At 52.7% G+C, this 23,050-nt stretch overlaps 1 protein-coding gene across 4 annotated transcripts in view; it reads left to right on the top strand.

Moving 5' to 3' along the window:
- SMARCA2 (SWI/SNF related BAF chromatin remodeling complex subunit ATPase 2) overlaps window positions 1-23,050 on the top strand; it is a 1,892,118-nt gene that overhangs the window by 1,155,839 nt on the left and 713,229 nt on the right. The gene's annotated exons all lie outside the window — the stretch shown is intronic.

Genomic DNA, 23,050 nt, shown 5'->3' with positions numbered 1-23,050 from the left:
GCTTCTGGCCAACAAGGGAAACCAAAATATGTGTATGCTATGTGTAGACCAAGTAGATTCTAATTTTTGTAATAAATGGCTATTGCTAACAGTCCTTCTTATGGGACATTTTTATATTGATTGATCTTCATTTGAGAAAATAATTGCTGCTAATTTGGAGGCGTAACTTTGTCCTTTCTCTTAGCCCTGTTTTTCAAACTTTTTTCTAATGAGTGCCAGAGACCGTCATATAAATGTAGAAAACATTTATCTGAGAAACTTACCATAGGCATAGATGTTTACAGACAATGGGAAGCACTTTTGGATATCATTTTTATGAAGCGGTTTAACAAATGTACATTAATTTAGAAGTTCTATTCTTCAAACTAGGTCATAGTTAAATGAGTCCATTGACATTTCCACTAGGAGAATCCACTTATCAGCAAATCTATACTTCTCAGAAGAGACTGATATCTAAGATTAGAAAGGCAATACTATTTGTGAGTCTAACATTCAAGGAAGGATTATAACATCAATAAAAAGTTAATTAAACCCATTTTCTGTGGATTTAGCCTCAATAAGTCCAGAACTGTCTCCATGTTCTTTGGCGCATTTGGGTTTAATGCTGGACCATTTGTCATTAAGCCCTTTGAGGTGTTCACTTTCTGCTGGCAACCTGTTTTTGGTTTTACTTTGAATCAATGATCTTCAATATTGAAGCTTCTCATCCTTTTTGTAGTTTCAAAGTCCAAACCACCTGTAAAGTCTGTAAATTCAGAAAAGTAGTGCAGCAGATACACCCTTGTCTAGTTTGGTTTAGATATTTACTGTGAAATAAATTGATTAGACTTTTATAGGTTCTGCAGAGAGCACTGAAGAAGGGATTTATATGGAGTAGTGTTCTATCATTACAACTATTTCAACTATTAAAGACCTTCTGGGTGCTTGTAACCAGTGACTGCAGACAAATTTCAAAGTGATTTGTTAAAACCGTTACTCCCTAGTAAATCCAAACATGTTTTTAAGTATTTTTTTTTAACAAACAGTGTTATTTTCCTCAGCACTATTTCAGCATTAGCATTTCCTAGTAGAGTGTAGTAAGAAATAGTTGACTATTTCTGGCGAGAGTTCCTCCAGGGTTGAGCACACTTTCTTACTCTTTGTAGAGTGTTGTCTGCACATTTAGTAACCCTACTTTTCCATATTTGGCCTTTTAAAATATATATCTTTTATTAAACACTGTTTTTATTGGTTTTGACAAAGAAATACAACAAAACAAGCAGTGCATAGTCCAAAACATACACAAGCAGCATTGGCATAGCCAATAGGTCTCGCTTTTGGGACCTTATAAGTATTTAGTTATGCAGCACAATGTCCTTGGTGCAAAAACATCAACTGTTGCATGGCTAAACACTTATAAGGTCCGAAAGGCAAGACCTATTGGTTATGCCAATGCTTGTTTATTTACTGTAGCCGCCACCGAGTATTAAACAGAGTGGGATAAGCCCAGTGGGCAGAGCATCTCAAAAAATCCCCCCAATTAATCCACAAGGAAATAATGGTTCAGTGCCAAGAATAGACAGGCTGCTTGCTATACAAATCCACAGAAATTCCCCTAAAAACTTCAGCTGCAATGCAGCGCTAAAAATACACTGAATGGTGTCGAGCAAAGCACTCAAAACACCCCAGATTGAATCCACTGCTCCTGGCTTCATTAAGGTGTCCCCGTTGATGACGCAAGGGCTTTGGCTTCGCTCGTAACCCTCTTGCTTGCTTGTTATGGGGGTTTAGTAAGATTACATAACATCTGGCAAGCAGGGAGAGCTGAAGCAGAGTCAGTCACACGTTAGGCTCCGTCTGTCATCCTGTCCCAGCCCTACTTGCCTCTGGGAGCCACTGGCCTGCCGTGAAATCTCCAGGTTTCCATGCAGGCTAGTAGCACTCTGGCACCAGCACGATCTCTGGAGAGCACCTCTGTGGGGAGTAGGGTGACCGGAGAGCACATCACGCATCCCGGAGCCAGGAGGGGAGGTTCCGCTCGGAGGTAGCAAGCAGAGGGAAAGGGGAGGCGAGAACTTCAAGCGAGACAAGAGTAAACATCAGAGGCAGCAGCTTGACAGTGAAGCGATTAGAAAGCTCTTAAGGCCCCTCGACAGCAGTACTTGTTACCAAGTTAAAAAAAAGAACATATATTTACTCAGCATATTTACTACATGAACACACTTGTGAATGTGATAGAACTGCATGTAATAGAGCCCCCTGGGCGCTGTGGTCGGTGGTCTGTTGGGAAGCAATGCAAAGGGGGAACGGCTGAGCTTCAGGAAAACAGTGGGTTTTGTGCCTGCTGATGAAGCCAGCTGCCCTGAAACACAGCAGGGGGACTGTATTGAAGGGTGCAAGACGTGGGGTGAGTGTTTACTTAAAAATATGTGTTCGAGGCATGTGGGCTGCTGAATTCATATCTGTGCATAGATCGCCGCCTAGTGTTGGGTCCGGATGATTGCACATTGTTGTCCTGGAAGAGTCTTCGAAGTATCACGAGATAGGTGGCTCCTCCCCTGGACTACAGTGCGCATGGGCATCGCCTCCATCCCCAGATTGTTTTTTTCCGCCATTGGGTTCGGATGTGTTTCGGTTCCCTCTGTCGGAATCGATAGTTGTTTAACTTTCCCTACTTGAGACCAAAAGGTCTTTAGGACTCGCGTCGGTATTGTCCATCGTTCGGGTTTGTTTATTCATCGGCTCCGAACACTTGCTGCCCTTCCGCGTGCTGTCGGCGCGGACGGGCCTACACGACGCTCCAGACTACTTCGACATGGAACGAACTCCGTTTAAAAGGTGCCCGGTGTGCGCCTCAAAGTATTCACACCTCGACGTGCACCCTGTGTGCAACAGATGCTTGTCGCCGGACCACGACGAGGCCAGGTGTATGGCCTGCTCCAAGTTCCGGTCGAAGAAGACTCTCAAGCTTCGTCGGGCCGCAAGACTGCAGGCCCAGTTATCGGCACCCCCACCAACCAACATCTTTGGAGAAGACGTTGAGGACGACACCGCCCTACAAGTTTCGGACTCTAACCCGGCGTCAGAGGATGAAAACTACGACGCGGGAGATGAAGAGTTCGAGGAAGTCGTCGAGGAGGTAGGGGACGACGACAGGGCCATTGCCACCGTGGAGGATAGCTCAGAGGAGGAGCATCCTCAGATTGACTCCGGGGTCAATCCCCAATATAAGGCCCAGGTTGAGTGATCGCCTTCGGGCCTTACCCAAGACCTCAATACTCGTCCCACGGCCCCGCCTCCGGGCCCGGCCACGGACATTGGTGATGCGCCACTCCCGGTACAGAAACCGAAAGTGAAACCATCAGGGTCCACACCATCTGTATCGAAACCGAAAGTGCAAGTCGCACTGGTGGGATCAAAGGCTCCGGAGGCCTCGGCACCGAAGAAACACAAAATGGCCGCCGAGCTCAAGAGCCACGCCAAACTGGCCGACCCGAAGACCCCGGTGTCGAAGCCGAAGGCGAAAACGCCCGACGCGGCTGCGTCGGCGCCGAAGCTGGTCGACGCTCTGAAGAGCCGCGCCGACGCCAAGAAGGTCGATGACCCTAAGAAGGCCTCCAAGAAGCGTCAGGACGAGCCCAAGACTCTGGCTGCACCTATCCCGGTCGACAAAGCCAAAGGAGGTGCTGTGTCTGCTCCGTAGACTGCGCCTTTGGTCGCCGAACCGAATCCGGACTCGGAGGACTCGCTCGAGCCAGTCCAGCCCTCCCCGTCCTTTACCAAAAAGGTCGCTTAGTCCCTTCATCGTATTCGGAAGGAAGACGGGGCTCTCGGGCCGAAGGATGTGGCGCCGAAGCCTCCACAGAAACCGGCGAAGGCGCAGCCGCCGATCCACTTCACACTGCCGCCAAAGACGACGCCAAAGGCTTTCGCTCCAAAACACGGGGCCGGGGTGCCCTTGAAGCTGGTGTCTACGCCTAAACCTTCCTTGGTGGTGCCAAAACCACGGCACCAACCACTAGCGGACGAGGAGCGTCGGGAGGTTATCATCGACGCCAACACAGGCAAGCTCTCTCTCCTTAAAAGGAAAATCACCCCGGAGCCGGTGTTGGAGCATTTTCATATTCCACTTAAAAAGAAGTTGGACTCTGCGGGCACTTCTGCCCCTATGGAGCCTGCATCTCCACAAGGTCTGGGACTCTCACCCACTCACTCTAACGCTGGGGAGGGTGACGAGGACGAGGAGGAGGACTACAATTATCCAGCGTACTCGGATCCAGAGGAGGTCAATGAGCCATGGTCTGCTGGAGGCGACCCTGAGGACCCTCAGACAGGACACGAGCCGCAGCTTTTTGCTGCAAAGACTTCACCAACGGAGGACTCTGCAGCCTTCAACGCTCTGATTGAAAGGGCCGCGGCCAACCATGATGTCGACCTCCACGCCGACCCAGTGGATGTCGATTTTCTTTTTGACACTTTCTCAGTGGCTGAAAAGACCGTCAAGACATTGCCTATGCTCAAGGGTGTGCTAAAGCATGCGCCAGAGGTTTTCAAGGAGCCCACCCGGGCAAGAGTCATCAATCCTCGCATTGATAAAAAATACAAGGCGGCGCCCACTGACCCAACATACATCAAGGGACAGTTGCCACTAGACTCTTTGGTTGTCTCCAACGCACGTAAAAGAGCAAATTCACAGACCACGGGTGATGCTCCTCCCCCTGACAAGGAATCAAAGGTGTTTGAGGCATCAGGGAAACGTATTGCGGCACAGGCAGCCAATATATGGCGCATATCAAACACGCAGGCGCTACTTGCACGCTACGATAGGGCGCACTACGACACCCTAGAAACACTTTTACAGCACTTGCCCGATCAGTATAAGGAGGGTGCGGAAATGCTGATTCAGGAGGGTAAACTCTTTACCAATGCCTCCATCAAGTGTGCTCTAGATGTGGCTGATACCGCCTCGCGAGCCATCAATACTAGCGTTCTCCTACGCCGGCATGCATGGCTCAGAGTATCAGGCTTTAAACCAGACATTCAGACCACCATCCTCAACCAAACAGTAAATCCAGACCACCTGTTTGGACCTTAAGTAGATGCCACACTCGAAAAGATGAAGAAGGACACTGACACCGCTAAATCTATGAGTGCCCTTCAGTCCCAGCAGTTTCGGGGTGGTTCCTTTCGCCGCTCCAATAACAGAGGCACCTCAAGGGGTCAAGCGTCACAATCCACACAATTCTATAAAGCTAACACCCAAACCTCTTACACCAACAAAGGTAGGGGTGGATACCGTGGCAACAACGTCAAGGGCAGAGGACGTGGAAATAACAGCTCCAGGTCCTCCACCGCCAGCAAACAGTGACGCCTTGTCACTGCCCCCCGACCACACAACACCGGTCGGGGGAGACTCCAGCAGTTCCTGCCCGTGTGGAGGTCCATCACCACGGACAGGTGGGTCAAATGTCTTATTCAGTACGGTTACTGTCTGGAACTCACTTCCATCCCACCAAACATACCTCCAAGAAACCGTCCTATGTCCGGCTAGCACTTGCACTTGTTGCAGCAGGAGGTTCAAGTCATGCTGCAAAAAGGGGCAATAGAGCTCGTACCTCTGCAAGAAAGGGGAACAGGGGTTTACTCCCTGTACTTTCTAATCCCAAAGAAGGACGGATCTCTCAGACCCATCCTAGACCTCAGACCGCTCAACATGTACATTCTGTCAGAGCATTTTCACATGCTTACTCTGCAACAGGTTCTCCCACTGCTTCAGCAAGGGGACTTCCTGGCAACTCTGGACCTCAAGGACGCATATTTTCACATTCCCCTGCATCCTTCACACAGAAAGTATCTAAGGTTCACCATTCAAAACCAGCACTACCAGTTCAAGGTTCTGCCCTTTGGGGTCACCACGGCGCCAAGGGTCTTCACCAAGTGCCTGGCGACAGTGGCGGCGCATCTAAGACGTCAGAACATCCACGTCTACCCCTATCTGGTTGCCTGGCTCATTCAAGCAAAGTCGCACAAACAGTGCGCCGACCACGTGTCCCAAACCATTCACCTTCTGCACGATCTGGGATTCTCACTGAATTACCCAAAGTCCCATCTCCAGCCCGCTCACATACGGCAGTATCTGGGCGCGACCATAGACACTCTGGCAGCTACAGCGCAGCCAAATTCAGTGAGGATCAACAGCATTCTATCGCTGATTCAAAAATTCAGACCTCAACACTCACTTCCAGCACGAGTGTTCATGCAGTTGATAGGCATGATGGCCTCCTGCATCTCCATTGTCCCGCACGCGAGACTACATATGCGTCCGCTTCAGGAGTGCTTGGCACGTCAGTGGACTCAGGCTCACGGGCAGTTGACAGACCTAGTGTTGGTGAGCGGTCGGGCATACAACTCTCTGCATTGGTGGAATCCACAAAACCTTTGCAAGGGCCGACCGTTCCAGGAGCCTGTGCCACAGATTATCCTGACGACGGACGCTTCTCTCCAATGTTGGGGAGCGCATGTACTCCACTACACAGTGCAGGGACTATGGACACTACAGCAGAGGAAGATGCACATCAATGTATTGGAACTGATGGCAATCTTCATGGCCTTGAAGGCGTTCAAGGTACATCTGTGCAACAAGGTCGTGTTGATCCAGACGGACAACATGACAGCCATGTACTACATTCAGAAACAGGGAGGGACACACTCTCCACAGCTGTCTCATTTGGCTCAAAGCATGTGGAAGTGGGCCATTCAGAGGAACATCTTCCTCATGGCAGAACACCTCCCAGCCAAGGACAACCAGATGGCGGACCTGCTCAGCAGGCACAGCCACCAGTTGCACGAGTGGGAGATACATCCATCAGTACTCCAGCCGTACTTTCAGACATGGGGTCATCCAGAAATAGACCTGTTCGCCACAAGGGAGAACGCAAAATGCCAAAGCTTCGCCGCCAGGTTCCCACACCCGCAATCGCAGGGCAATGCGATATGGATGAACTGGTCAGGCAAATTTGCGTACGCTTTTCCCCCAGCACCCCTGATACCGCTGGTGGCACGCAAGCTCAGGCAGCACTCAATGACCCTCATCCTGGTTGCTCCAACGTGGGCTCGCCAACCATGGTACACCACGTTTCTGGAACTGTCTGTGGTACCGCATCAAAGGCTTCGTCTCACCCCCAGCCTTCTGACGCAGAGCCATGGCGACATTCAGCACCCAGATCCGCAACAGCTCAACCTGGCGATCTGGCTCCTGAGGTCTTAGAGTTTGGCTACCTTAACCTTCCTCCGAATTGTATGGACATCATTCGGGAGGCAAGAAAGCCCACTACTAGAGCCTGTTATGCGGCCAAATGGAAGCGGTTTGTCATTTATTGTGCAAACCACAACATCAATCCACTAGATGCTTCCATTCAGAACATCATCTGTTACCTGTTCCATCTGTACCAGTGTATCAAAAGGGTCATTCCACCACGGACCCCTCCAGCTCCAGAATGGAACCTCAATGTGGTTCTTACAAGACTGATGGGTCCTCCCTTCGAGCCACTACATTCCTGCGAACTTCAGTTCTTGACTTGGAAGGTGGCTTTCCTAGTAGCAATTACTTCGCTACGGAGAGTTAGTGAGCTGCAAGCCCTCACGATCCAGGAACCATTCTTCCAGGTTCATGCTAACAGGGTAGTGCTCCGCACTAACCCCAAATTTCTACCCAAGGTTGTGTCTCATTTTCACATAAACCAAACAATTGAGTTGCCAGTGTTTTTTCAAAATCCTGAGACACTGGCGGAGCGGATGCTCCACACCCTTGACGTCAAGAGGGCCCTAATGTATTACATTGACAGGACCAAGGATTTTAGAAAGACTAAGCAGCTTTTTGTTGCCTTTGCGTCACACCACAAAGGTAACGCTATTTCCAAGGCTGGTATTGCTAGGTGGATCGTGAAATGTATTCAGATCTGTAATGCAAAAGCTAAACGCACTCTTACAATTCCACCAAGAGCCCACTCCACCAGAAAGTTGGGGGCCTCTATGGCCTTCCTTGGAAACATTCCCTTAGAGGACATATGTAGAGCAGCCACATGGTCTACCACACATACTTTTACAAAACATTACTGTGTAGACGTGCACTCTAAACAGCAGGCAGCTGTGGGACAGGCTGTTCTCAAGACACTTTTCCAGACTGCTGCAGCTGGCACGGGCGGCCGCCGCTAATGGAGGGACTGCTATGTATTCTATGCACAGATATGAATTCAGCAGCCCACATGCCTCGAACTGCAAATGCTACTTACCAGTATGCATCTGTTCTTGGCATGTAGGGCTGCTGACATTCATATCGCCCGCCCTCCTCCCCGGCGCCTGTAGCAGCTGCAGTATTCATGTATATGCTCATAGCATGGTCATCACTCACATAGTTCACTCCATCTCGGCCACAATGGCTAAAAACAATCTGGGGATGGAGGCGATGCCCATGCGCACTGTAGTCCAGGGGAGGAGCCACCTATCTCGTGATACTTCGAAGACTCTTCCAGGACAACAATGTGCAATCATCCGGACCCAACACTAGGCGGCGATCTATGCACAGATATGAATGTCAGCAGCCCTACATGCCAAGAACAGATGCATACTGGTAAGTAGCATTTGCATTCTACTTTTTAAAATGTTGTACATATTCATCTCGATACCATTTACTGCCAAATAGAATCTCCCTAAATGTATTGCAGAACTCATCACCCCAAGTATGCTATGTCTAGGCTTTGAAGAAATTGGGGTGGAGGTTGCACCCTAACAACCAATGGGTGTGTTAAGTGCCACTCCAACAGAGGGTAGCTTGCAGTGTACACCTGATCTGAAAGAAACAGGTTAGTATTAGATTCCTTACCTTAGAATATCCCCAGGCGTCAGACTGGATCCGGAAAATTTTGCGTAGCAGTACCCCTGAGCGCCGGTAAGCGTCGTCTGCGGCTCCGCGTCAGTCGTCGGCGCCGGAATGACGTCGTTGGAGTACTTAGACGCCGCCCTCTCGCGCTGACGTCAGATCTTCTTTTTTCCGCGCCAGCAAGCGCAGGTCCGGAGAAAGTGGTACCCTTTAGTCACTTTTTGACTAAGCTTTTTCAATCCTTTTTGGATCCATTTCAAGTCGAACGACTCCATCGGTGCTGGTAGAGATGCCTGGGTTCAAGCCCTGTGCCGACTGCAACCGACTGATGTCGGTTACCGACACCCATCGCCTGAGCCTACATTGCCTAGGGCCCGACCACGATGACAAGTCGTGCCCCGACTGTCGGGCCTTGATGTCGAAGGCTAGGCGAGAGCGGTCCCATAAGAGCCTCGAGCTCCGGCAGTCGACCCGCGCCGTTTGAGGTCCCGGTCCGGAAGGAGGTCGAGAGACCGGTCGCGGGGCCAGAGTCATCACAGCTCGGCGAGTCGACACCACTCGTCGGGCTCCAAGTCCTCAGGTAAGAGGCACAAGAAGTCGAAGAGGCGACATCGCTCTTCTCACTCCCCCCCGACGCTCACGTGATGCAGCCGGGGGTTCGGGTAACACCGCCCACGCGGCTCCGCTGGAGCCGCAGGCGTCGCAGCCTCGTACATACCCGCCGGTCCCTGGGCAGGACGCCGGAGGAGATCAACGCCTTTCTCATGGCCATAAGGTCGCTCTCTCCTCCGTCTGGTTCCGCGGCCCGACTGGGAGCCCAAGCGGGCCGGGTGCTTCGGCCCCGGCGCCGCAAGGCCCCACTGGATCCCGTTCCGGGTCGCCGCTGGTCGACCTAAGGACCCTGTCGGCGTCGGCCCCTAGGGTGCACCCTTTTTGCTTTGTGTCTTCCCCGCACAACGCCATCCCTGTTCCACCCCTCAGTCCGGATCCGGGGTCGGAGCGGCGTCGCTCGACGCCGCATTCGGTACCGGCCGAAGAGGAATTTTTCGAGGATCTGGGTCCATCCTTTATCCCTGAATTTCAGGAAATGGACGACGAGGGTGACTGGGGACCCCCTGGCACGTGAGTGCCAGTCATATCAGGACAGGACACAGGAAATAGGGAAAGCCAGTGGCCTGGATACATCCCCAGACACTGGTTTTGTCTCCCCTCCTACCGTGACTACGGAGGAGGGGGCTGCTTATAGTGTGGTGCTGATGAGGGCAGCCAAGGCCTTCGCTCTTGAGTTCCCCGTCGCAACGGTGAGGTCTAACATCCTCACAGAGGTCGAGCGACGCCGCTCCGATGCCGGATCCGGACCGAGGGGTGAACCAAGGATGGCGTCGAGCGGGGAAGAGCTCAGGTAAGCTCCCCAGAGCCTCTACTGCCGTTTAATGAGGCTCTCACAGATGTCCTGTTGGGCACTTGGTCCAGGCCCACTACAGGTCCCCCTGTAGATAGGAAAGTCGCTAGGCCGAGACCGCCCTCATCGCTGCCACAGATGACATCCGAACCCTGATGGACAACGGAGAAACAGCGGCCCTCATCCTACTAGACCTCTCCGCGGCCTTCGACACCGTCTGCCACCGCACCCTAGTGCAGCGCCTCAGCAACGTCGGAATCCAGGAGAAGGCGCTGGAATGGATCATCTCCTTCCTCGACGGAAGAACGCAGAGAGTCCGTCTACCACCGTACAAGTCAGAGGCCACCGAAGTCATCTGCGGCGTCCCTCAAGGATCCTCGCTGAGCCCAACCCTCTTCAACGTCTACATGAGCCCCCTCGCGGCCATCGCACGCCAACACAACCTCAACATCATCTCCTACGCCGACGATACCCAGCTGATCCTCTCCCTGACCAACAACCCCGCCGCCGCCAGAGCCAACCTTCACGAAGGAATGAAAGAGGTAGCCGAGTGGATGTCGACCAGCCGCCTGAAGCTGAACTCGGACAAGACGGAAGTCCTCATCCTGGGATCCTCGCCCTCCGCCTGGGACGACTCCTGGTGGCCCCCCGCCCTGGGCACCGCACCCAAACCGACAGACCACGCACGCAACCTGGGCTTCATCCTGGACTCCTCCCTCTCCATGACCAAGCAAGTCAACGCCGTCTCCTCGTCATGCTTCAACACCCTGCGCATGCTACGGAAGATCTTCCGGTGGATCCCCACCGAGACCAGGAAGACTGTCACCCAGGCACTCGTCACCAGCCGACTGGACTACGGCAACGCCCTCTACGCCGGAACCACCGCCAAGCTCCAGAAGAGACTCCAACGGATCCAGAACGCCTCAGCCAGACTCATCCTCGACATCCCACGACACAGCCACATCTCCGGACACCTAAAAGACCTGCACTGGCTCCCGGTCAACAAGAGAATCACCTTCCGTCTCCTTACCCACGCACACAAAGCTCTTCACGACCAAGGCCAGAGCTACCTCAACAACCGCATCAACTTCTACGCTCCCAAACGACACCTCCGATCAGCCAGTCACGCCCTCGCCGCTGTCCCCCGCATCCGAAGAACGACAACAGGAGGAAGGTCCTTCTCCTACCTGGCCGCCAAGACCTGGAACTCCCTCCCTCCCGACCTGCGCCTGACCCAAGACCACCTCGCCTTCAGGAAGAAGCTCAAGACCTGGCTGTTCGGGTAGCAGCAGCACCCCCCCCCCCCCCCCCCCGCCGCCTTCAGACCCTGCGGGTAAGTAGACCGATCTATAAATGCCTATGATTGATTGATATAGGCTCCACGGCCCAGCCCCGGGCGACCCTAGTTTCTTGTCCTCACACCCCACCCCCGAGAGCCTGGTTACCCAGGCCTCTACTTCCCAATCCGCATTCCCGACGGCACCACCAGATCGGGAATCCATGAGGTATGAACAATTCGGAAAGAAGATGTCCTCCTCCCTTAATTTAGGTTTGCGGTCGGTCAACACTGCGAGCCTCTTGGGCCTTTAAAACCACGCTCTGTGCGGCTGTGCTGCCTGAGTGCCCGGAGGGAGCCCGGGCGGAACTCGCTCAAGCCCTTGCGGAGGGAAGGGACACATCGCGGTACTCTATAAGATGTGGACTGGATACCATGGACTCGCTAGGGTGAGCGATTTCCACGTCTGTGGCAGTTCGCCACCACGCCTGGCTGAGGTCCGCCAAGTTTTCAGCCGATGTCCAAAACACCCTTATGGACATGCCGTTCGATGGCAGCCACCTCTTCGGTGGCAAGGCAGATCATGCGCTGGAGCGCTTTAAGAACTCCAGGGCTACGGCCAAGTCCTTGGGCTGTCGGCCCGCGCCAGCAATCTTCTGCTCAGCGCTCCTTTCATGACCACGGAAGGGGTGCCCCCACATGTCCCGCCAACCACAGTCCGCAGACTAATATTCAGCACGGTGGCAGACGTGGTTACAGTCGCGGCGGTAACAGGGGACACCAGCGCGGCCAGTCCACAACTACCCCCGCAGCATCCGCCTCAAAGCCTTCCTAGTCCGAGGTTTCAGGCCCATTTAACGCCAGTGGGGGGCAGGGTGCGCCATGACCTCCTCCTTTGGCGCACCATAACATCGGACAGGTGGGTGCTTCAAATCGTCCGAAGGGGCTACTCCCTCCCCTTTGAGGTGACCCCTCCAGCCATGCCACCGCAGTACCACCGCTTTCGGGGGATCACTTGCAACTTCTGCAAGGGTAAGTTTCGGCCCTCTTGGCCAAGGGGGCCATCAAGCGCATTCCTGGGCCAGAAGTAGGAGGTGGTTGTTACTCCCACTACTTTCTGGTTCCCAAGAAGGGCAAAAGGGGCCTACGCCCTCTCTTGGACCTAAGGAATGTCAACGGCTACCTCCGGAAGGAGAAGTTCAAGATGCTGACTTTGGCTCAGGTCGTAGCTGCCCTCGACCCGAGAGACTGGATGGTAGCATTGGACTTGTAGGGCGCATATTTTCCCATCCCCATCCTGCCGGCCCATCGGCGCTACCTGCGGTTCACGGTAGGCCACGAGCACTTTCAGTGTACCGTGCTCCCCTTCGGCCTTACCAGTGCCCCACGGGTGTTCACGAAAGTGATAGCGTGGTCGCAGCTCATCTGCGCAGGTTAGGGGTTTCAGTCTTCCCCCTACCTCGACGACTGGTTGTTGAAGGCGGGCTCGTCCCAGGCAGTCGTCTCCCACCTCCAGACTACGGCCGACCTCCTGCATTTGCCGGGGTTCTCCATCAACGTGCCGAAGTCGCACCTGATTCCCTCTCAGAAGCTCCTTTTCATCGGAGCGGTTCTGGACGCAACTCTGTTTCGGGTTTATCCTCCCGAACAGCGAGTCCGAGACTTTCGAGGTATGATTATGATCTTTCAGTCTCTATCCCGGGTTTCTGTCAGGATGACCCTGAGGCTGCTGGGTATCCTCCTGGTCAATCATGCCAGGTGGCATATGCAGGCTCTGCAGTGGGACCTGAAGTTCCAGTTGCCCAGCAATAGCGGAATCTGTCTGATTACATCTAGATCTCGGAGGGCACTGCAAGAAAATTGCAGTGGTGGCTCACGAACCAGGATTGGGTCAACGGCAGATCCCTTCCCCAACCAGAACACACAGTGGTGACAGATGCATCTCTTCTGGGATGGGGTGGCCACAAGGGAGAGGCGGAGATCAGAGGCCTCTGGTCTCTGGCGGAGTCTGAGCTCCACATCAACCTTCTGGAGCTACGGGTGATCCATCTTGCACAGAAGGCATTCCTTCCCTCAGTCCGGGGAAGAGTAGTGCATGTGTTCATGGACAACACCATCACCATGTGGTACTGCAACAAATAAGCCATGTGGGGGTGGTGGGGGGGGGGGGCATATGTCAGGAGGCCCTGCACCTCTGGAGATGGCTGAAATATCAGGGCATACACCTGGCAGGTTCAGTGAACGCCAGGGCGGACTAACTCAGGTGCATGATGGATCATGAATGGCGTCTTCACTCGGAGGTGGTGCAAGGTCTCTTTCAACAGTGGGGAGAGCCTTGGTTAGATCTATTCGCCACCTAAGAGAACGCGTAATGTCAGCAATTCTGCGCGTTGGTATTTCCAAAGCGGCACTCACCAGGCGACGCTTTACAGCGCAAGTGGAGTTGCGGTCTTCTATACACCTTTCCACCTATACCACTTCTGCCCAGAATGCTGAAGAAGATTAAGCACAACCGGGCCCAAGTCATTCTTGTGGCTCCGGACTGGGCACGAAGAGTCTGGTATCCCGAGCTGCTCAACATGGCCATCGATCCTCTGATCCGACTGCCTCTTTGAGAGGATCTTCTGTTGCAGCAGCAGGGGATGGTCTTCCACCCGATCCTATCCAGCCTCCACCTTCTTGCGTGGAGATTGAGCGGTGGCAGTTGACGTCATTTGACTTGCCTCCTGAAGATTGTGATGTAATCTTTTTTTTTTTTTTTTTTTTTTAAACCTTTATTGTGCAAGTAGAAGCATACAAATACGGGCCTACAACCAATCAGGCCGGCCACGTCACATTGTGAGCGCACAAAGTCAGCATTGAAGTTCCCCAGCAGTTTCTCAGCAGTATATAAACATGCGATCAAACATTAAGAGGCCGAGTAGAACAGCTAGGAGCAGGATTAAAGAAGGTTAATTTTATAATATAATAGGAAGTATAGCAGGAGCAGTTGCATCTTTTGACATCTGAATACCTATGGCGGGCTGTTGGTAAAGCATCAATACAAAGGAGCAGTGAGAAGCGGAATTAATAGCAGCAATTGGCAAAAGTCAACGTATAGTCGCCCCGTTTCAAATCAATTCCCACCGCTGCCCACCATCCACCCGTCACCCCCTGAATGTGTGCTGGTACAAATCAAAGGAATCAGGACAGCATCGCAAAAATAGCCATCCACTATACTAACCCAAATAAAGAGAAAAAGAGGGGAGGGGTAGAAAAAGGAATATTAAAAACAGGAAAGAAAGAACGCAGCGCCGCTGCACGCGTCCCATGGCGTATAAAGCACACAGAGCTAGAGACCCACAATCGGGGTCGAGGCGAGTAAGACATGATACATGTGCTATCATTATCATGGACGAGAGGAAGTCATACCCTACACTACCTGCTAACACTCCATGGAGGACGCGTGCAGACACAGCATCCCGATAAAGGGATACAAAAGGGCCATATAACTAAGAAAAAACGAACAATATAAAGACCCCATCCCTCCCACACCACCCTGCACCCCTGCAGAAGGCTACGCCCCCCCCCCAGCAGCGTGCCTGTCGCCCTAAGTAGAACCCGAAGTATTGAAGAATCAGAAAGTGAGAAAAGAACTCGACAGACAAAAAGAGGAAGGAAAGGGGAAAAGAAAGCCAGTGGGAGAGGAGATCTGCAATCGAGCATTCAGCTCCTTCCCCCCGCCTTAACACAACTGAAACCCACATCGAAACGAAATCGACACAACCTCAAATATCAGGAACAGGAAGAGGAATCGGTCATATTGTTACAGCTGCGAGCAGTCCTCATCTCCATACATTAATTAGCAGTCCACTGAGGCCATTCTGTCTCACCCCTGCCCTCTCCTGATCATAACTTTAGTGCACAATAAAGTAGAATACAGCAAGCAGTTCGGCATGGAGTGTACACAGGATCGAAACAAGGCAGGCCAAGGGTGCAAAACAGGGGATCCCAGTCTCGAGCAGCAAAGCAAACAATGGCAGCAGCAGACCATACTGTCAAAGAGCAACATCAGGAGCAGCAAACAGTCTAGGTGCGGTCCCGTTGCCCAAAGGGGCGAGGTATCTCCCACGGGGCAGCCGTGGGACCCCACCAAAGCAGTTCGAGTCAAGCAGCCGCCGAGCTCCCCAGCCAGACTGACCTGGACAGGCCCCGACATGGGGCCCTCACCCATGTTCGCAACAATCAAAACTTCCTGGCGGTTCGGGGTCGCAGACATACGGTCTCCCAGATGCACGGCGGCAGCACTCTCTGCAACAGCCGAGGGAGGCAAAGCAGCACACGCCTTCGGTCGGGCCGCTTTCATTGGGGAAGGCCCAACAGGCTTGGCGGCAGAACCGCTATCTTGCACAGCTGCGTCAAAGGCCATGGCCGCACGCCAAGAACATAGGGCGGCAAAGACATCGCCAATCGTGGGCTCACTCCCACAAGCTTCAGCCATCGTGCATTCCGACAGACCATGTTCGCCGCCCCAAACAAGTCCGAGACCCAGGGCGCCGGCAGCCATTTTGTCAGTGCAGCAGGGACGCTCCGTTCCTCAACCTCCGGACCGGGCCGTCGAATAAGGCCCACCGGAGTCTTGTCGTGCCCCGGTAATGGCAATCTTGGTGCAGAAAGATGGGCCACCAAAAAAACAAGGGGTCGCCGGCGCCACTGTCTCACGGGCGCTGCCCGCCGAATCCGGGCGAAGGGCTTCAAGATGGCCGGACCGGACAACAAAGGGGGGGACAAGCCTCCTGTATGGTCTACCCCGTCCGAGGCGGGCCGCGCCCCGCAACAGAGCCCCCGGGCCACCAGACCGGGCCCGGTCAGTCGCCACTGGCACAACCGCACAATGTTCTCTTCAGCCGACCCCTCTCCTCCACCGGGGGCCGACGTCGACACCCCGCTCCGGCCGAGCGCCACAGGCGAGTATCCGGCCCGTACGCCGCGGAGGCTCCGGAGCAGACAAGCACACAACTCCAGATCCGCGGCACCCCGGAGCCCCCAGGACAGACGGTAAGTGCGAGCAGCGTTTCACCTTCCCATATTTCGCCAAATGTGTCTCCTCGGGGCAGGATGAAGTACAGGATAAGCGTTTCAGGCAGGAAGGTTGACGGAGCCGAGCTACAGTGCGGCCATCACGGTCGCGAGCTTGGCTCCTCCCCTTGTGATGTAATCTTGACAGCCAGGCGTTCCTCCACTGAGACTGTATACGTCTATAATAGAATTCTTTTGTGGCATGGTGCACAACAAAGGTTGTGGATCCCCTTTCTGCCCCTCTTTCTGAGGTTCTCTTGTTCCTCCTGTCTTTGGTCCAGCAGGTCTCTGCTCTGGGCACTCTAAAGGGCTACCTCTCGGCCATTTCAGCCTTTCTTAGGCTTCCTGATCAGCCTTCTCTTTTCAAGTCCCCTGTTGTAAATCGCTTTCTTAAAGGCATTACTCATCTGTTTAGTCCTGTTCCCTTCGTAATGCCTCAGTGGGACTTGAACTTGGTGTTGACCTATTTGCTCTCCCTTCGAGCTGCCACATAATTGTCCTCTCAGACTCTTAACACTCAAGACTGCTTTTCTGGTGGCCATCACCTCTGCACATAGGGTGAGTGAGGTACAAGCTCTGTCTTCCAAGCCTCCTTTTCTGGTGGTTCATCCAGACATGGTCGTCCTCATAACTCCACCTTCCTTTCTTCCAAAGGTGGTCATTTCTTTTCATATTGGCCAAACCATCACTTTGCCAACCTTCTTCCCACTCCGCATCCTTCAAAAGAGTAAGAGCGGCTCCACCGTCTGGATCCAGAACGTGCGCTCTCCTTCTATTTGGATCACACCAAACAATTACGACTGGATGACCATCTCTTTGTTGGTTACGTGGGCGCTAAGAAAAGTTGGGCTGTGCACACAAGGATCATCTCCTGGTGGGTCGTTTAGTGCATCAAAGCCTGTTACTCTTTGGCTAAAAAGGAGCCTCCAGTGGGGTTGCATGCCCATTCTACCAGGGCGACGGGAGCTACTACTGCTTTGGGACGGGGAGTCCCCCATATGACAATTGTCAGGCAGCTCCGTGGGCATCGTAGCACACATTTACGGGACACTACTGCCTGGACAACAAATTCCGGAGAGACTGCTTCTTCGGCCGTTCTGTTCTCCAGAACTTTCTGGTGTGATCTTGGTTCGCAGACCCACCTCCGGGGTTGGTATTCTAAGGTAAGGAATCTGTAACTAACTGTTTCTTTCTTTTGCACAAGTTACTTACCTTCAGTAACAATACATCTGTAAGAAATATAGGTTAGTTTTAGATTCCTTACTGCCCCACTCATCCTCCCCGTTCTGTGAACTGATTTCTAGGGTTAAGGACATCCTTTCAGGACCTTAGTTTTGTGCACCAGTGGTCAGTGTCTTGCATGGCTCTGCGTTCCTGACACGGAAAGTCGCACACAGAGCTGACGTCGGCGCGTTAGGGCGGCGTCTAAGTAAGCTTCGCAACGTCCTCCCGGCGACCACGACGCCGGAGACAGACGTGGTGTCGATCGTCGCCTACCAACAAAAGCGCAGGGGTACTGCTGACGAAAAACTTTCCAGATCCAGACTGACGCCAGAGGGATATTCTAAGGTAAGGAATCTATAACTAACCTATGTTTCTTACAGATATATTGGTACCGAAGGTAAGTAACTTGTGCTTCAGTGAGATATAGCATCATACACAGCATAACAGAATTAGCCAAGTAAAGTCCAGGAAAGTGACAGTATCACAACGGTTCCGAGTCGTCATGCCAGGTATACAGTAAATAGTGCATAATTTTCTCACTTGGTACTCTCATCAGTGATACAGAGGCATAGCGTACTTATACTTTACACCTCATCATCCGAGAAATCCTCCAATCTAGATTCACCCTCCACATTGAAGTTGTAAGGAGGAGCCCCTACATCAGAATCGCATCCACAGAGCCCTCGTCCGTACGGACAAGGAAAATGTGCGTCTCCTCTGCCACAGCCCATTCCAGCAAATGTCGCAAGCATATGGACTTCACCGGTACCCTTGTACCCCGCCAACTAATGGCTGTATGCGTCTTGGCCAATAGTAGTGCAAGCTGGGCAAGTTTGTAGGGACTCTTCTGCCCACTGGGTCTCAACACCACTCCCAAATGGCATGCCAGGGAAGTCAGTTGAATTGCTCTGTCTGTTGCCCTGAAAATTGTAGGTACCACTTCTCTCCAGTTCCCCTGAATCCCTGCGCAGAGCCAAGCCGGGTGCTAGAAGGTTGCTCCCAGGTCCCTTCACAGCGCACCTCCTTTAATGAGTCCATAATGTTCAGCTGTCTGGTGTGCTGTAGAAAGTTCAAATGAAGTAACTTAAATCTATTGTTACAGGATACCCTCCTTATCAACTCACATGCGCGCATCCAATCTGCATCTGTGATAGGCTCCTCAACTTCTTTCTCCCAGGCCACACATGCAGCACAAGAGGTTGTCAATCATGTCCCTCCAGATCGCTCCTTAGAATAAAGTAATCAGATGCCTCCTTCCTCCCCTCATTGGAGGAGACCATCAAGCATACGGGAGGGTGGCGCTGCAGGGAACCCAGCCATACCTTCCATGCAGTGCTCTCCAGCGTAGCATAATGAGGGAAGTGACCCCGTGCCACCGTAAAAGTCTCCTGTGCCTCCTGGCAAGTGGCGAAGACCTCCCCGGGAAAGATGTCCCTTGCCATCTGGCAACCTCCCACCCTCCATTCTTCCATGGACCTATCCACAGCAATCGCTGCAACAGCTCAAGTTCCCAGAGACAAACCTCCCTGTCAAAGGGGGGCCTTGTGCAGCACCCACCCAACCATTTTCTCCTAGAGCACCCCCGTCTGCTTCTCCAGGTAGGGTGTATCAGGCATTCTGATCGACCCCCACCACCACAAAGCGCCTCTGTAGTTACTCCCAGCATGTCGAAGACCAACCTCCTTTCCCAATTGTCAAAATCAGCCAACCACCACAGGGCATGCTGTAAATTTGCAGCATAATAGTAGTGTCATTTTTCCGGGAAAGCAAGGCCTCCGTTCGCTAAGTCGTGCTTAAGGACCGACAGTGCTACCCTGCTACTTCGTGCAGACCAATGAAATGAGTAAGCTATCCGTGTTTGCGAAAAAATTGCGGCCCGGAGCGGAAATAGAACATTTTGAACAACTCAGAGGCAGCGAGGAAGGAAAACTATCTTGATCACTGTGGCCCTACCCATCACGACAAGGAGAGCCTGTTCCCCTGTACCCCTGTTTTCCCTCCACAACTCTGTCTTCATTCAAGCGCATATATACTGCCTTGGTGTTTGCAATCTGGATCCCCAAGTCTCATTCCATCTCCTATCCAGAGCGCCAACTCTGGCAGTTGGGCAGGCAGCATACTAGTCAGGCTCACAAGTGTAAAAAGGAGCGATTTTCTACTGTTGACCCGGAGCCCAGCCACCCAGCAAAAATCCTTAAGTAATCCATCGATAGCGGCAAGGTCCTGCTGGGGGAATAGCGCATCATCTGCATATGAGGAGATGACCTGGGTCATGCCCGTACTCTAATCCCCCATGGCTCTGCAAAAGCATAGCTAGGGGTTCAATCTTGAGAGCGAAGAGGAGTGGCGAGAGGGGACAGCCCTGAATTGGTTCCTCTCCCAACCACCCACATTTCTGACAAATCAACCCCGTTCTAAACGTGGACCCTGGGGCCTGTATGTAATTGTTGCACCTAAATGCAGAAGATGGGCCTCAACCCCATCCCTCCTAATAGCGCAAGTAGAATGGCCCAATCCACAGTATCAAAGGCTTTTTAAAAAATCAAACACCCGATCATCATCCATTGTTTTTTGCATCACTTGCATCATGCTCCGTAGATCAAAGGCTCTGCTACTGGCAGGCACAAAGCAGCATTGGTCCTCCTGCACCAAACCGCACACCCATTCCCCCCAGCCATGTATCCAAAAGTTTACATAGTATTTTTACATCCTTATTGAGCATCGTGAGGGGTCTATCTGAGGAGGGGTCTGCATCATCACCTCTGGGTTTCAGCATAAGGCAAACAACTCCCTCCCTCATAGTGGAAGGGAGAGTCCCATTAATCTGCGCCTCGTGACTATCTTCTAACAATTCCTGTTTTGTGTGGTGGAGTGGGTCTGGTAAAACTCCATGGGAATCCATTCCTGCCGGGAGCCCTGGGCCTGCTGAGGGCGCAAATGGCCTTGCCCAGTTCCTCCAGAGACATCTCTGTCTCTCTCGCCAAGCCCTGCACTCGATCCGGTTACACCACAGGCAACCTCAACCCCTATAAGAAATCCTCTGCCATCCCTGTGGGACCCACTTCTCTGTGGCGCGGTACACCCCCTTAAGGTGCTGCACAAAAACATTCAGGATATCTCCATGGTTGTCACCAGGTCGCTGCCCAGAACATGAACTCAGAGGCTAGGGGAAACCTACCGTTCCTGCCATAATATCCATGCCAGAAGCCTGTCAGATTTGTCCCTTTCCCTGTGTAAACGTTGGCGCTACGTCGGAAGTATACATGTATCCAGAGTATCCCTGATCCTCTGTACCTCCCACCGGGCATGAAGCACCCTTGCACGCACCTCCGGCTAAGATACTTCTGAGCCCTGGCAGTCCGCCAGACAGCGCTCCTGCACCTCAAGCGCAGCCTCCAATTGTCACTGTACAACACAAGTGGTTCCAACACATGACAAACCACCCCCCCCCCCCCCTCATGACCGCCTTAAGGGCTTTCCAGTCCATAGCTTTGGAAGTCACAGTGCCCCAATTGACAGCCAGGTAATCAGTGAGTGAAGTCGCTAGCGCATCTCAACACATGGCATCTTCCAGGAGATCAGAGGGCATATGCCAAGTACTTGCTCTGCATCACCCCAGCGCATGCATAGCAATACCGGTGCATGATAAGAGAGGAGCCACCCCAAGTGTGTCTCCACAACAGGCATCTGAGGGTCCACCCCAGCGACCCTTAGGTGCTCCAAGCGACTATAAGTGTTATGAGTCTGGGAATTACCTGTATACTCTTGACTCCAGGGATGCAGTACGCAACAGGACCCCAATGTGTGTATAACCACAGTGAGGGAGGCGGCCATCAGGGGCTTAATACCTTGCCTGGGCGAATGGCAGTCCCCATTTCACCCCCCCCATTAAATACATTTTATGCAAACAGGCTATTTACACCTTATGGCGTTGAAGGAACAAATGAACCCTATACCTCTTAGAATAACTCTCAGGCCCCTAACGTTAGAATATTTGTATTATCTGATAGAAACAGGTTAGCATTAGATTCCTTACCTTAGAATATCCCCTGGCGACAGACTGGATCCGGAAACTTTTGTGTAGTAGTACCCTTGCGCGTCGGTAGGCGTCGTCTGCGGTTCCGCGTCCGTCGTTGGCGCAGGGATGACGTCGCCGGAGTACTTATACACCGCCCTCGCGCTGATGTCAGTTCTTCTTTTTTACGCGCCAGCAAGCGCCGATCTGGAAAAAGTGGTACCCGTAGTCATTTTTTGTCTAAACCTTTTCGATAATTTGTAATCACTTTTCGAAGTCGAACGACTCCGACGGTGCTGGTAGGGATGCCCGGGTTCAAACTCTGCCTCGACTGCAACCCGACTGATGTTGGTTACCGACCCCCATCGCCGGTGTCTACATTGCCTGGGGCCCGACCACGAGGACAAGTCGTGCCCCGACTGCCGGACCTTGATGTCGAAGGCTAGGCGGGAGCGGTCCCGCAAGCGCTCGAGCTCCGGCAGTCGGTCCCTCGCTGTTCGAGGTCCCGGTCCCGAAGGAGGTCGAAGGACCGGAGTCATCACGGCTCCAGGAGTCGACACCACTCCGGGCTCCAAGTCCTCAGGTAAGAGGCACAAGAAGTCAAAGAGGCGACATCGCTCTTCTGACTCCCCCCGACGCTCCGCGATCCGGCCGGGGGTTCGGGCGACACCGCCCACGCGGCTCCGCAGGCGTCGCGGCCTGCTTCATACCCGCCGGTCCCTGGGCAGAACGCGACGCAGGAGGAGGTTGATGCCTTTTGTGAGAAGTTGGCCTGATATATAGTGCTCACTATTCTAGTGATCACTGTGTATCATACCAAACGACCCTTATTGATGATTGGTTGTAAGTCAACCTTATAGACCAGCTATCCTAGTAGCGGGGACAAAAGCAGTCTTTAGGCTAAACTCTAGAGGGCGTGTTAAGCCAGCTGTTTTACCATCACATATACCCCTTGAACACCAAGTGAAAGGACACCACACAAGTTGTTATGAAAAATAAAGGATATTTATTTATAACAAGTCTACCCTGATCTCTTTATGAGTCAGGGAGCTAAGCACAATACAAAACTCTTACGAAAATACTTCAAGTTGCACAATTTACACAAATGCCCAAGGGGCACGAAAAAACATATACACTAAAAGTGGAATGCGAAATACTAGCAGGTAAGTAACAAGATCCAGAGGCTTCAGGATCGCTAGGACTACACTACTGAACCCT

The sequence above is a fragment of the Lissotriton vulgaris genome, chromosome 3_1 (assembly GCF_964263255.1).
Source record: "Lissotriton vulgaris chromosome 3_1, aLisVul1.2, whole genome shotgun sequence".
NCBI lineage: Eukaryota > Metazoa > Chordata > Amphibia > Caudata > Salamandridae > Lissotriton > Lissotriton vulgaris.
This window is presented reverse-complemented; position numbering and strand designations above follow the sequence as displayed.